The sequence below is a fragment of the Oryzias melastigma genome, linkage group LG9, assembly GCF_002922805.2.
Source record: "Oryzias melastigma strain HK-1 linkage group LG9, ASM292280v2, whole genome shotgun sequence".
Lineage (NCBI taxonomy): Eukaryota > Metazoa > Chordata > Actinopteri > Beloniformes > Adrianichthyidae > Oryzias > Oryzias melastigma.
The window spans coordinates 23,457,225-23,471,374 of NC_050520.1; the positions used below are offsets into that span (position 1 = coordinate 23,457,225).

General features: G+C 39.2%; 1 long non-coding RNA gene across 1 annotated transcript in view; it reads right to left on the reverse strand.

The window, feature by feature from the left end:
- Window positions 1-6,370: 6,370 nt before the first annotated feature.
- The window catches only part of LOC112148890, a 79,130-nt gene continuing 71,350 nt past the window's right edge, over window positions 6,371-14,150 (reverse strand). Inside the window, exon 6 of the long non-coding RNA XR_002919708.2 lies at window positions 6,371-8,857. This is a non-coding gene — a long non-coding RNA (uncharacterized LOC112148890). The remainder of the gene's footprint in view (window positions 8,858-14,150) is intronic.

Sequence of the window (14,150 nt, forward strand, 5' to 3'; positions counted from 1 at the left end):
TTCAAAGAATTCAGCACATTCTGTGCTTTCTGAGGTAACTCACATGTGCAGTTTATTTTCTTGATAAGCCAAATTGTGAACTTTAAATCAAGTTTGGGGATGGTTTTTACTTAGTTTACATACATTTAATGCTGAATTTTGTAGATCAGAATTTTTACATTAAAAAAGACACTTTTTTTGTGATAGTTTGCTTTCATTATCCTCAGAATGAGCACAATGTGGCTGCAGCATGTGCAGTATGCACACATTCATCACCTCATATGGACTAACCTTTGATAATTTACCTATAGACAGTGATAAATCTTTTCCATCATCTCCTTCTTTGACCTAATGTGTTTCTATTTCTGTTTGTTTATTTATTTAAATGGACAGAACTAAAAAAAAATTAAAAAGTGCAGACTAGTTCCCCGAGAGTAATCAAAACAGTAACAAAACAACAAAGAGAAAAATATTAATATATAAAGTACATGTTATGTCATAAACTCTATAGCTAACATGTGTTAGCAATGTATTAGCTCACAAGTAGTAGAAATGTTAGCTTTGATTTTAATCCCCCACATCTGTCATGGAATATGTGGCAAAGACAGAAAGACATAGAAATCTGAAAGAGTCCTAGACCTTCATCTGCTGAGGATGCTGAGGAAGGAAGCTCAGTCAGGACACGAGTTGCTGTTCTTTCATCCGTCCATCCGTCCGTCCATCCATACGTCTGTCTATCCATTCTACCTGAGCTGATCTTGGCTACTGTTGGGCGAAGGCAGGATACACTCTGGACAGGTGGCTATTCTGATGCAGGGCCAATCACACATTCTCTCAGCTATAGACATCTTTAGAGTCCTAACATAACCTGTGAAGCATCATTTTGGGCTGTGCGAGGAAACAAGAGTGCTCAGAATTCAAGCTAAGGCTTCTTGTAATAGGCTGCTCTGTAATGTAGTGCCAACCACTACACTACAGAGCAGCCTGTACAAGTCAGTTTTTTCATTTAAAATTGAGTGTAATTAACAAAACCTTTGGTTTCTATTTTCAATGACAAAAATATTTGCTGAAAATAGAAATAATCTTAACAAATCACAGAAAAAAATGACCTCGCAGTGTTCTCTTTATGACGAGCTGCACTTTAGAATCCTACATACAGAAAAGTGAACATTATTATGTATCAGTATGTTCTTTTACCTATCATTGGTTTCTGTAAAAACAGTTGGCAGTTGAACATTGGTATGATGAGGGGGTAATTGTATCTACACCTATTCATCAGAAACTAGAGCGATTACACTACTCTGTGGCTACACACTCTCCCCTAGTGCCACATAAGCAACCTAATTGTCATGCCACTTCCCATTACACACGTCATTCTTCTTGCCATGCTCCTGTGCCCATGTGCCAGCGCAGCTGCTCATACGCAGGTGGAAGGTAAAGACAGGACAGGGTGTCACAGTAACCCAGAATCTCCCACCATTCAAACCTTTTTAAAAGAACAGCTAAATATGCATTTGTGGTTTCAATAAAGTTTTATTAAAAATGTGATGAATACATATGCACATCTCTTAAGTGTGTGACATATGGGATTATTGATGCAAACACCTAGAACTGCTTGTATTTTATATATAGTTTTGGAATTTGTAAAGAAATTGTGTCCTTTGTTTTACATTTTTGACCACATCACGCTGTTTTACAAAAATCCTGTTTGTGATTTTTTTCTTCTCCTCTCCCAGGAAAAGTAAATTAAGTTTAGATAAAAAGCCCATGAGCAAGAGTATGTGGAATTTGGCATTAACCTTGAAATAAATTGGAAGATTAAAGTATGTAAAGCTAGATATTTACTATTTTCTTCCTATATATATTTTCTTTTTATATCAAAAAATCCACTTTTTAGCTTCATTTTAATTTCTTCTAGCAACCTTTCTCCGCCTTAAGGTGTCGTGTGGACAAACACACGAGGGCTTGTCAGGAATGAACCAGAGAGAGCAGGAGAGAGGAGTCTGAAACCCTGACCTGATGATCTCACGTCCTGCAAGGTGGATCCTGTCGAGAGACGAGCGATGCTGCTGATGAAAGAATTGCCTCAAGCAACTACAGAGACAAAAGGTCTGTGGTCTGATGTTAAGATAAAGGTGTAGCAGGTATGACCAAAAAAGAAAAAAAAAAACAGACTTTAAAAAAGCCTGTAATCCTATTTTTCCTCAAAGCATCACAAAACTGTATAACCAAAGAACAGACAAGTATTTTAGTAAACTAAATAGATCATTGCATTAAAGTGTGTGTGTGAAATGCTACAAAAATCTGCTCATTTTGATGATTTTTTTAAAATAAAGATATGCAAATCCTATCAGTTTTCATTAGTCTCTGATATTTCTTTGCAATTTCTATGACATACAATTTCCATGTTTGTACAAAAATATTACTTTTTAATGTCTCTTACCATTTTAGCAGCCCATTTCTTGATATTTTGTTTAAAAAAAAAAATGTATTTTTACAACACTCATCAACTGCAGTTAAGTTGAAAAACCAAAAAAAAAGAAAAGAATTTTAAAGCCTTGAATAACATTAACAACTTTCATTTGTTCAGCTTTTTTTTGTGATTCATTGTTCAGACAAAACACATACACAACTTTTCAGTTTTAGATAACCTTACCCTTTTAATTTTTTTTTTTGCAGTTTATAATTTAATTGTGTACTATTTTCAGTTGTTTATTGGACTCAAACACCTTAAACTAAAAAAAAAAACTATGGCCAGCACTGTATTAGAAGACAAATGGTTCTGGTTGTTTGAAAGCTCCTTTATAACTGCAGAGAATTTGTTTTTTACATTTGTTTTTCCATATTCAAAGATTTTTATCCTCTGCTGCATCAACGTTAGCTCAGGAACCCCTGGAATAATATCTTATTTGAGTGAAAAACATCTTAAGATCAACTTCCAATGAGGTGTTTGTGGCCTCTGTGAAACTAATATTCAACTTGACCTTTTCTTTGGGTCTTAAATAGTTTAAAACCAAAGTCATAATAATGTTTTTGACAACATTATTGTTCAAACGCACATGCTTGACCTTTGGGAACAACTCTTCGTACTCTTCGGTGACAGATCTAGGACAGTGACATCAGCAGATGAGACTTCTTTAAAAATCTGACCTCAAATATTGAAACATTAGCTTTATGAAAGATAAATGTGGTCTTCAATAGTTTTTAAAAATAAAATTGAGTTGTGAACAAAATGCCTTTCTGACCATGATGCCTATAAAATCTATTATAAATATTCATTGGTATACACAGATATCCGTTTTCATTTTTTTAAATATATATTTTTAATATTCAGTCTGTTCACAAAACAGAGATGTCTGTATTGAATCCTGCACCAACGAAAGTCAAATCCTGTCTATAGGCCTTTCTGTGTAAAGTGTATGATTTTTTCTTGCACCTCTATAGGTTCTGTGCCTGTGCTTGACTTTCATTTTCTTTTTTTTTAAATATGAAAAGGGTTTGAAACTAAAATTGTGCTTCTTCTAAAAACAGACAAAATATTGTATTGTGAAGACTTTTTGCAGTTTGTTTAGTTGTGCTCTGTCTTCAGGATTTCTACTTTTCCCGTGGTCACAACAGGTTTCAGTCATCCATCAACTCATCTGCTGTGTTAGTTAATTGACCTTGGAATGGACCATGTTTTTTTTGTTACTCTCTGTCATGACATATTATTTTGTTACATCATATGTCATGTTTTTCCATATTTGAGTCTGTTTTGTTTTGATCTGTCTTATCTCCTGTGTTTGAGATAACATCAAGAACCATGAGTTCACATCTCCTTGTGGAGTAAGTCCATGAGAGTTTTTGCTTTCTCTAATGGATGTTTTTTTTAAGTATATCAGTGTCCCATTTTGCTGTTATAAAACACTTTAAAAAAAAAAAAAAAATTCTATTGCAACTTTTTGGGCTTGGCTGACTTTTAAATGACAGCATTTTGATATGTAAGTTAAGTTTTTGAATTGCAACTGAAAAAAAGACCAAAACCAGCTTTTTTTCTGACAGTCACCATTCTGGAGGTGAGAAAATGATGAGAGAGATCTGTAATGTTCATCCCAGGTACATTCCAACTGTGGGAAACAGAATTGAAGAAAAAAAAGAATCCAGGAAATCCCATTGTAAATGGGACAGAAAATAAGTATTTAGCTCCAACAAACAAGCAATAATTCTATCTCTCACAGACTTATTCCTTCTTTAAGAAGTTTTTCTATTCTCCACTTGCAACCTATATTAAAGTCACCTGTTTGAACTGGTTATCTGTATAAAATACATCTATTCACACCCCAAAGCAGTCAGACTGTAACCTCCCCACCTTGACCAAGACCAAAGAGCTGTCGGAGGAAACCAGGAACACGATTGTAGACATGGACAAGACTAGGCTAAACAAATCTAAAATAAGCAAGCAGCTTGATGAGAAGACACCCAATCTCCCTTCAGCTGGGGTTCCATGAAAGGTCTTGTTGAGGTCCATGACCTGAAAAGAACTGGAACCTTAGACACAAAGGTTAGTACTAGTAACACAATCTCATCCTGGGCTCAAATTCTAAAATGGTCCAAGGGTTCACCTGCTTAAGCCAGCACATGAATCCTTTAGAGTTTGCCAGAGACTATCTGGATGATCCAGAGGAAAATTGGAAAAAGCTCCTGCATGTGGTCAGATTAGACCATGATGGAACTCTTTGGTAAAAGTGTCACTTGCCATTTTTGAAGGAGGAAAAATGCTGAGTTGCATCCCCTAAACACCATGCCCACTTTGAAGCATGGGGGGTGTAGACATCATGCACTGGGACTGCAAATGGTACATAAATGAATCTATATTGAGGGAAAGATGGCTGAAACAAAGTCCTAGCCAGCAAGGCCAAGTGGACCCCATACAGTTCAAAAGTGGGCCACCTCAGACACAATCGGGGGCCAACATTTTCTGCCCACTTTTGAACCATATGGGGCGCACTTGGCCGTGCTGGCTGGGCGTATGGTGAGAATTTGGACCTTCCATCAATGAGAGCACTAAAACTGATGAAAATAATCCCAAACACATTACCCAGGCAACAATGGAGTGGCTGCGTAAAAAACATCCCATGGTTCTGGAGTGGTCAAGCCAGTCTCTGGACCTCAATCCAATTGAAAGTCTGTTACTCAGAAACAACCCCAAAACATCACAACTCTTGAGAAGATCTGCATGGAATAATGGACAAAAGTAGCAGGTACACAGTCCTTTGATCAAATGTTGATCTCCATCATTGCCAACTAGGGTTACATTATAAATCCATTGAGGTGAACTTCTGCTTTTGACCAAATACCTACTTATATTCTGCCCCATTATTTATATAAATACATTCTTTAAAAATGATAAACAAAGTGATTTCCTGTCACAGTTGAAGTGTAATTATGATGAACATCAGAGATTTCTTACATTTTTTTGAGTGATACAACTTTCAGAATTGATAACTGACAAGTACTTCTTGTTCCACTGTACATGCAGAAGTGATTGACAGCTGTTCCTGGTCTAAAATTGGAATAATTCTCATAATTAAGGCCAATTTGAGGTAAAAAAAAAAAAGACTAATAAGGTAAAAGTCAACTGACATGATCTCATTTAACACAATAATCAGTGAATTGGCAGCAATGATTGAGCATCACAGATTTGTCAGGTCCACATAAACTGTTATTCATCTGAATTATTATCTATTTGAATCCGTAAAAAAAAAGAAAATCAAATTATCATTATAAAAGGCATCAGTGAAAGCATTGTGTGAGCAGGGGATAGATTATGGACTGAGAGATCGTTGAAAAGGAGGAGCTGCTGTATGTAAAGCTTTCTTGTGCGGCTTCCTCTTTTATGGAATGACCTTTCTCTTAATTGGCTGCCATGTCTTTATGCTCAGATTCTGTTGGTCTCCCAGCCAAGTAATTTCTTCCCTTCTTCCTGCTAAAGTGTCTCCCTCTGACCCATAAATTGGAAGTGCTTTAACCTTTCCTGAGTGTTCACTTTATGGTGTGCTCTTTATTCTTTTATTATGCAGATGAGATGAATTTTCAGGTTGGAAAAACGGACTCATATCAGTCACACGTTCTTTTCATTAAGGTCTTTTCTTCTCAAAGGTGTGTAGTACAGCTGGATCTAAAATAATACAGAAGAGAGAGAAAAAATAACATAATATCTCCTATTTTTAAGTCTTTTTTGGTTTAGAGTAAATGTATGCTTTAAATTAAACCTATTAAGGTGAAATGAACGGACCTATATTGAATCTAAAGATGATTTCTGATTGTCACTTCTTCAATGGTACATGCAAAAGCCATTGCATGTGCATTAATCAGCCATCTACTCAACTAAACAAGGCTCATAATGCATGTGTGAGAGTGCATGTGTGCTCATAGTGTAATATACTTGATGTATTGATATGTTTATTTCAATTTATTTCAGGACCTCCTCCTGCAACTGTGACCCCAAAATCAATGCTTTCATTTATGGTCCACCGCCTTCAATCAATTCTGCCCCGTCTCCTCTCCACTGTGAGCCGCTCCATGAGAACTGGACACATGTAAGCGGAGCTCCTGCTCTCTCTTTTTCTTCAGAGTCACCGTGCGATGGAAGGCAGTAGGTCACTCAAATCTAAGGTTTTCCACTGCTCATCATCCTGCAGTTTTTTTTTGTTCTATTTCTTCTCTGTCCTTTCACCTCCCTCTCTATGCGCATGACTGGCAGCTATATGGCTCAGACTCATGATAAACACAGCAAGGTGAGAAAAGCACATGGCGAACAAATGCAAATGGATCTTCGTTCTGTCATGAGCTCTCCCCGTTCCGTTCTACTGTTCCTAGCATATGCATAAGCAGAAATGCATCATCTCCCTCCACTGAAATATGGACAAATGCTGATATGTCCTGCATGCTTGTGATGGCATTGCAAAGCTGTCTTCCTACCAACAAAAGCAAAGTGGCGTGGGCCTTTTGATGGAGATTTAGCCTCTTAGCCCCAGTCACCTCCTCGAGAAAAGGATGAGGTTGAGAGGAAACCAGGAGTTTTTATCCTACTTAAAAAGCATGCACGAGCTTGCGGTATTGCTCAAACAGCCCTTTGCCTCCTCTGGATTTATTAGCCAATTTCCACTACCATTGTCTTTCACTTCAATCTCAGAAGTGAGGGTGCAGCAGGGAGAATATAGGGCTGCAATCATCCGAGTGTGTGGCGACAAAACCTCTTGCGCTTGCACCTGGAACTCAATAGATATTCATGAATGTTCTCGTATTTAGAGAAGGAAATAACTTAATACCGACAGTGTCGATGGAATAATAGCCATTTCCTGCCTGACTTGCAGCCCCTCAGAAAATGAGATTGCGCCGGCCGTCATTTTTCTTGTCTGCTGGGTGTTTCCACGCACAAGTCTATGGCTTCGGCTATGCTCCCTGCATTGGAAATGAAGTACAGATAGAGCGCGGCAGAAGAAAGGGGAGAAAAGGGAAGGAGAGCAGGGGTGACTTCAACAAAGAAACAGAGGGTTTGTTGTCAGGTTTATCATGAATAAATATGGAGGTTAAGCAGAGAATAAAGCTGTAAAGTTGAACAGAATTCTAATGCAGAATTTTTGAATCCTGCCCTTTGTTCTCCTTCTGTTTCTGCAGGTAAATGACCTCAAGCTGTAGCGCAAACAGGACACAAGTGAAACCCACATCCTTTATTAGAAGGCAAATACTATACGGGCACATTGATTAGGTCTGATTTATCTAGAGAGGGAAAAAACAAGAATGTCTTCTGTGCAAGAGAGACAGTAAAAGAGGAAACCGAACTGTGTGACCAAAAAGACAAAAGAATCCTTCAAACTACTTCTAACCATTACTCGGCCTGTCACATTACCTCCACCACAGGTCTTATAAATTAACCATCTTCCTGAGGACCTCACTTCTGCAACCCTCTCCTCTTCCACAATTAGGTTTCTCCTCTTTTCCTTATCTCTCTCCCTTACCTCAGCCTTCAACAGCAGAGACATGCATCATAATTTTCTTTTCCAGATTTTCAACCTCACAGGTGCACTGCATTTATCATGGCTTTGACTAGATTAAAGCGGGAGGCTCGTACGACTATGGAAAATCCATAAACATACGTCCAAGAAAGAAAGTGTGTGCAAATCCAGAAGGTATTTTAAGGATCTCCCTGGCCATAATTTGTCATGTTAAAGTCACCCTGCTCAAATGCTGCGAAATCATAAAAAATGACCAAGCAGCAGCAGCACCAGTGTACGGCTGCTGTCCTCTGGAGTGCACAAGTGTGGTGATTCCCTTTGTGTGTCAGTGCAGAGATGGAGTCGGTTGAGCAGATCCAGGAATAGGTGCTTTTCTCCCTGCTGGACACACAGACAGCAGTCTGAGGAGTCATGCTATTTTTATTTAAGTTGAGAGACACAAAGTGGGTTTCTCTGTGAGAGGTAGTGATGGAGAGACAGTGTGTGGTAGCTTTTGTCGTGCAGGGAGCTATTTTGATTTCTAGAGTTCAGAGTTGCAGCTAAGGGGACAAAAGAGAAGCGGTGGGAGCGCTTTGGGAGTTGGGGGTGCTGCTTGGGCTGCTATTTAAATTAATTTGATCTTGAATGCCTTCATGACAGAGCTGGTGCGAGGTAGCCGTGGACCCGGGCGGAAACCTGAGCAGATTGCACCACTGTTTTGTATTCCAAATTAATTGGCCTCTGAAGATCGCCCTCTGCTCTTCACAACACTACTGATGCACATTTTCCTTACCTCAATTAAAGACTGTACCCCACGTGCAGCTCTCCACCGGTTTCAAATGACTTCCCTAACTCCTTGTTACGGGGAACAAACCGCTCCCTCATATCACAGCGCAGCATGACTGTGGAGAAATAGAATAAAATTAGAGGCTTGAAGAATTATACAGACTCTGAACTCTGCAGAGACAGAAAGTCAAATGAAAAGAATCTTATGTTATACAGACTGTATCTCCTGTTGTCTAACACTGACGGTGTGTTTTACACAATTCGCCCGGCATAGGCGTCATGTTTCAATGGTAAGTCAATGTACAGATGCTATCTGAGGTCCTGCAGCAGAGTTGGGCATTGGGTGCGCCAAGAAGAGTTTGACGCAGTGCATCAACCAATCAGTGACTTAGCTCTTGGCACGTGACATTTTCAGTGACTCGATCAATGGGTTGAAAAAAAATCCAATATGGCTTCTTAATGTGAGTATTTTCGTCCTGAACTTCCATCCATTTTCTTAACCCACCGGGACACAGTGAAGCTCTCTTCACTTTGAGTTTACAAAAATGCATTTAAAAAAAGTGTGTTTTTTTATGAATAGCAGTGAACCTGAGCTCTTTGGTGGCAGATAAATATATGTTTTTTTGTAAGAAAAGAAACATATTGCTACATACAAAAGATAGTTTAAAATTATTATCTTAAAACATAAAATTAAAACACACCTGCTCATATGTCTCTGAGAATATGTCAAGCTGTATTTGGCTTTTCTGTGCAAAGCTTAGTTTAAGAATCTCCAGCAAGTCCCTCTTAATGGTGTTGTTATTTTAGTAATTGTTTTCTCTACTTACAACTGTGAAATGGGCCCACAGGGACACCACTGACTTGCAAAACGCAATTAATTAAAATCTCCTAAATGGAGAAAATAGCTAAATGAACCACATGAGTCATTCCATGTCCATGGAAATGGCTCATGTGGTAGGTAGGAATATTTTGTGTAATGTGATCTGGACATTCTCAATATTTTGGTGTTTTTTTCAATCTTTTATTTGCTATAAAAGCTTTTAGATCAGCAAAATGTGCTTTATTGTTTCCCTCAAAATACATGCAGCTGTTATCAACATCATATAACTTTTAATATCTGCACAGAAACGATATCTGCTACAGCAAAAAGGAAAGATGAGCCCACACAGATGCAAAAGAAAGTAAAAAACTGTCTTACATTTGTGATTTGTTTGATGCCGTATAGCATAATCTTCTTTGTAAAGTCAATAAAGTGGAAAAGTAATTTGTCTTCAGGAAAAAGGAAAGCTGGGAACAAAAAACCCCTCACATCTGACATATTTATTTATAAAAGCTTAGAAGTTTTGAGGGGAAATAAAAATGTAGGATGAATCTATTTATTGAACAAAGGACAGCAAAACACCACAACAAACATCAGGCACAAAACACAGAAGATCCAAGTTATTTCAGTCAGGAGAGAAACAAAAATGCTCTCAAAGGAGAATTGCCCCTGCGGACAACAAATGCCAAAACAACTCTGACAAAGAAAGAAAGGAGGAAAATATGAGCGAACAGAAGGAACAACAATTATTTATGTAAATAATGTGCCATTGCTGCTTATAATTAGTGGGAAAATTAAGCAGGAAAAGAAAAGCAGGGGGTGAAAAACATCATGCATGTCACCCAACTAATTTTTCTTATGCAAATTAACAATTGAAATTATAAATGGAAATGGTGTTGTTATGATCCAGGGAGAAAAAAGTAAGCGAGCACTGTTTTTTTTTTTTTTTTGCTCGCTCTTTTCTTTTCCTAACTCTGTTTGGAATTTATTTGCCAGAGAAGCAAACAGACGCAAATGCGCTTCGACACAAAGGGTGAAGATGATGGTAGCGGCATGATGAGAAAACTTTAAAATTATTGTTTCAGACAGAGCGGTCTTAAAAATAAATCAGAGAACGTTTTTCTTAGAAATCTTGACCCTTAAAGCTTTGACTTTAATGAAGCTGAAGACAATTTTAGATGTCAGAAAATAGAAATAACAGGAAATTTGGATTTCTGCTTTAGTTTTGGCTCCTTTTCTATTTTTAAGTTTAATTTTTAGAGGCTTACTTGTGGTTTTGGAGTGTTTTTTTTTCAATCTCAAGCAGAACAAATTAGTTTATATGTAAATTATTATGATTATTTTAAGGTTCACTCTTGCATAACAAGGAATTTTAGTAAGCATGTAGGAAAACAACATTTTATCTTGTTTTAAAGATAAAATGAAAAGATTAACACATAAAACGGATAATGTTTATTATAAAGCCAGTTTAGAATGGTCCGACAATTCAGGAGAGAGTTTCCACTCAAAGTTGGGAAATCACAGCACATGCGAGGAGTAGACTGATTGCATAGCTTTGCATCATAGTAGTGTGACTGTGGCAAAAGCAAAGCTATCGACAACAACAATGAAGGTCATCCAGCAGCTCGTCTTTTAATTGCTTTACTTTTTGTACATCATGTACAGGAATTTAATGTTGTTTGAAAGAAGATTGCGGGCGGCTAAGAAGAATACTGCCGTGAAGAGGACCTACAATGAATGGGAGCCCTAAAGAGGTATGGGTTGGTACTGTTTAATTGGTATATTTTATGATGGAAACGCTCACAGTACTGTGGCATACCGGATCGGTCCGGACGGTATCGAAATGAGTGGAAATGAGGCATTTTGGTCACTAGTCTATATTGAAAACGCCTACAAACAACACAAAAGGCCTGTTGTTTGTAACAACAATGACCTCCATTGTTGCTGCTTTTCTATTCGTCACACTACAATGACATTATTCAGTGGTCTACATAACACATGTGCCACAAAAACAAACCGCTCAGTGGAAGTGAGGCTTAACTGAATGGAAACGCTCACCAGAATTAACTGGACCGTACCGTACCACTCCTCACCGTTTTGGACCTCATTGAAACAAAGCTTTATTCAGGCATTTTTTTCCTGATAAGACAAAAAAATGAAATGGGTTTCCTCGTGTGACAAAAGTCGCTCTATGGACCTTCAACCAGTAGGGGGCCAAAAAATGGTGCAATTCTATTTCATAATGGAAACGCTCAAAATATTGTATTGCTCCATTCAGTGGAAACGATGTTTAAGAGACCCTTCTTTGTCTATCCTGACCAAAAGCAGCCAGCAAATAAATGTCCCAGAGCTTTTTTTATTATTTTAAATGTTCTTTTATCTCTTGTTCCGTCGATTTCTAAAATACATGGTAGATTAGGCAAATGAAACCCGTTAAAGCGCTTGCGTCTCTCCTCACCAGATGGTCGTGGCTGCTGCTCTGTTTAACAGCCTACACAGACAATTAAACCAGTAAGTGTTGTTCACCATGTTAACCCAATATTTGTTAATGTCATTCATATGGGCTCTGGTGTCCTGGAGGAGCTGCGGCTCAGGAGGTGGAGCTGATGTCTGTTAATCAGAGGGCTGATGTGTCCTTAGGCACTTCACCTCACGCTGCCTTCTGTGAGCGTTCAAAAAACACACACACTCCATTTCCCGTGTCCTGCTTTTGGTCCCACTGCGTGTCAAATCTAACCCGTGGTGTAAGTCTGTGTCCCCTCAAACCCTGATGTGGTCAAATGGGATTGCGTTGGAGTTTTCAGATTCAACCCCCCCACTCTCCCCTGTTGCTCTCCCAGTCAGAAGCGCTGCTTGCAGGGACTATAAAGGCTGTGTCAATGAGGGTGTGATAGCTGCGAAGCGTCTGTCTACACGTGTCTCCTGTCGGCTCATCTACCCCCGTGCCTCCTGCGTTACCGCCGGCGTCTCACACACACGCACCGTGACCTGCTTTTTGCCTCCCCTCTGTCACCGGGAAGTGTTTTTAAAAGAAGGAGCCGGGATCAAACAGAGTCGGAAAAATGCCTGTCTGGCATTGGAACGACAGCTTGAACCCTTTTTAGTTGGTTGGGATGAGGGGGGGGGCACGGAAGAAGAAAGCAAAGGGGGAATATAGGACATGTTTCGCCCAATTTATGCAGCTTAATTTTCCAGCCCCCTTTACCAACTGTTTGCGGTCCTCAAACTTGCTTCTCTTATTTTCTACCTCTCCCTCCCCAACATCCTATTTCCCCTGTTACCCCCCACCTCTCTCACGGTGTAGCTTGCATTATTCAGATTTTTTTTCATTTTTTGCCTTAAATGCCTTTTTTTGTGTCACAAGTGAGAATTCACTCCCTTGGGGTGGCTAAATTAGCCGTTTTCCACACAACAAACAAACAAAAAAGGCAAATATCAGATATGAGTAAAAACAAAAGGGGTCAGAAAGGGGCTGTCGATGTTAAATAATGCACAAAAATGGAAGAGTAAATCTTACAGTTTTATATCTTAGAACTTGAAATAGTCTGCATCCATTCATAGCTGCAGATATTAAATTACATTAAAAAAACACACAAAAAACATGTTGAAATAGAAGTTGTTTTCTAAGGTCTGAAGAGCTTGTATGCCGCGGTGGAGAAGACACTCCAGTGGAAGCATAACCTGAACACCACAGCACAGTGCCACCTGTCATCTCCCTCCAGGGACCAACATCCAAGTGAAACATTCAAGCAGGATAGGAGTGTGGGTGGCTGCACATTTGAATGCCTGCCAGAGGAGTAACTAACCTGCACAACTGCTCCTGCTCCTCCCAACACCAGTCTAAAATAAAAATTTTCAACTCTAAAAATGCATGTGGAAACAAAGCCAAGCGGAGCAAAGTTCTGACAGTTCTTGTAGTCGCTTCGGCTCTGTGCAGGCGGCACGGGTGAACACAGAAGGCTTCGGCAAGCGACGGGCCGGCGTGCACGTGGAGGCAGGTGTCTGTTCCCTAATATGTGGCGGAGATGTGGGAGGACGACTCTGCACAGGAAGAGGGGGATTGATCAGCCCCTTATCCATTGTATGTGTGTGCATGCTCATGTGTTGATGGTTGTGACATGAAGAGGGGCCCTGCTGCGCCTCAGCACGTCCTCTCTGATACATTATTAATTAGGCAGCATTTAGAGTAACGAGCAGAGCATTTGAGTCCCCCTCTTTCCCGCCCTGGGTGACATGCTCCCTGGGAATCCGCTGTTTGACTGCAGATCAGAGGAAGCGACAACACGACACCGCAACGCCGCCTTCCACCAGAACTAGGGAGCCGGGCTCCTACGGCCCACAACTGCAGAGGGCAGGAAGTACTTGAAAACCCCCAGCGACAATAGCCTTCTAGATATTTTCAAAGAAATGATGCAATGTTTATTCTTGTTTTGAGTATGCAGAATAAAGGCGAGAGAACATTTATTACATTGCTTTTCAGACTGCATTTTCACTGCAGTGTGCTACAGTTTTGTAGCAAAGACATATGTGTTTTCAAATTATTGTCATCAAAAAAGAAAAAAAAAACTTTAATGATACTCTTGATCACT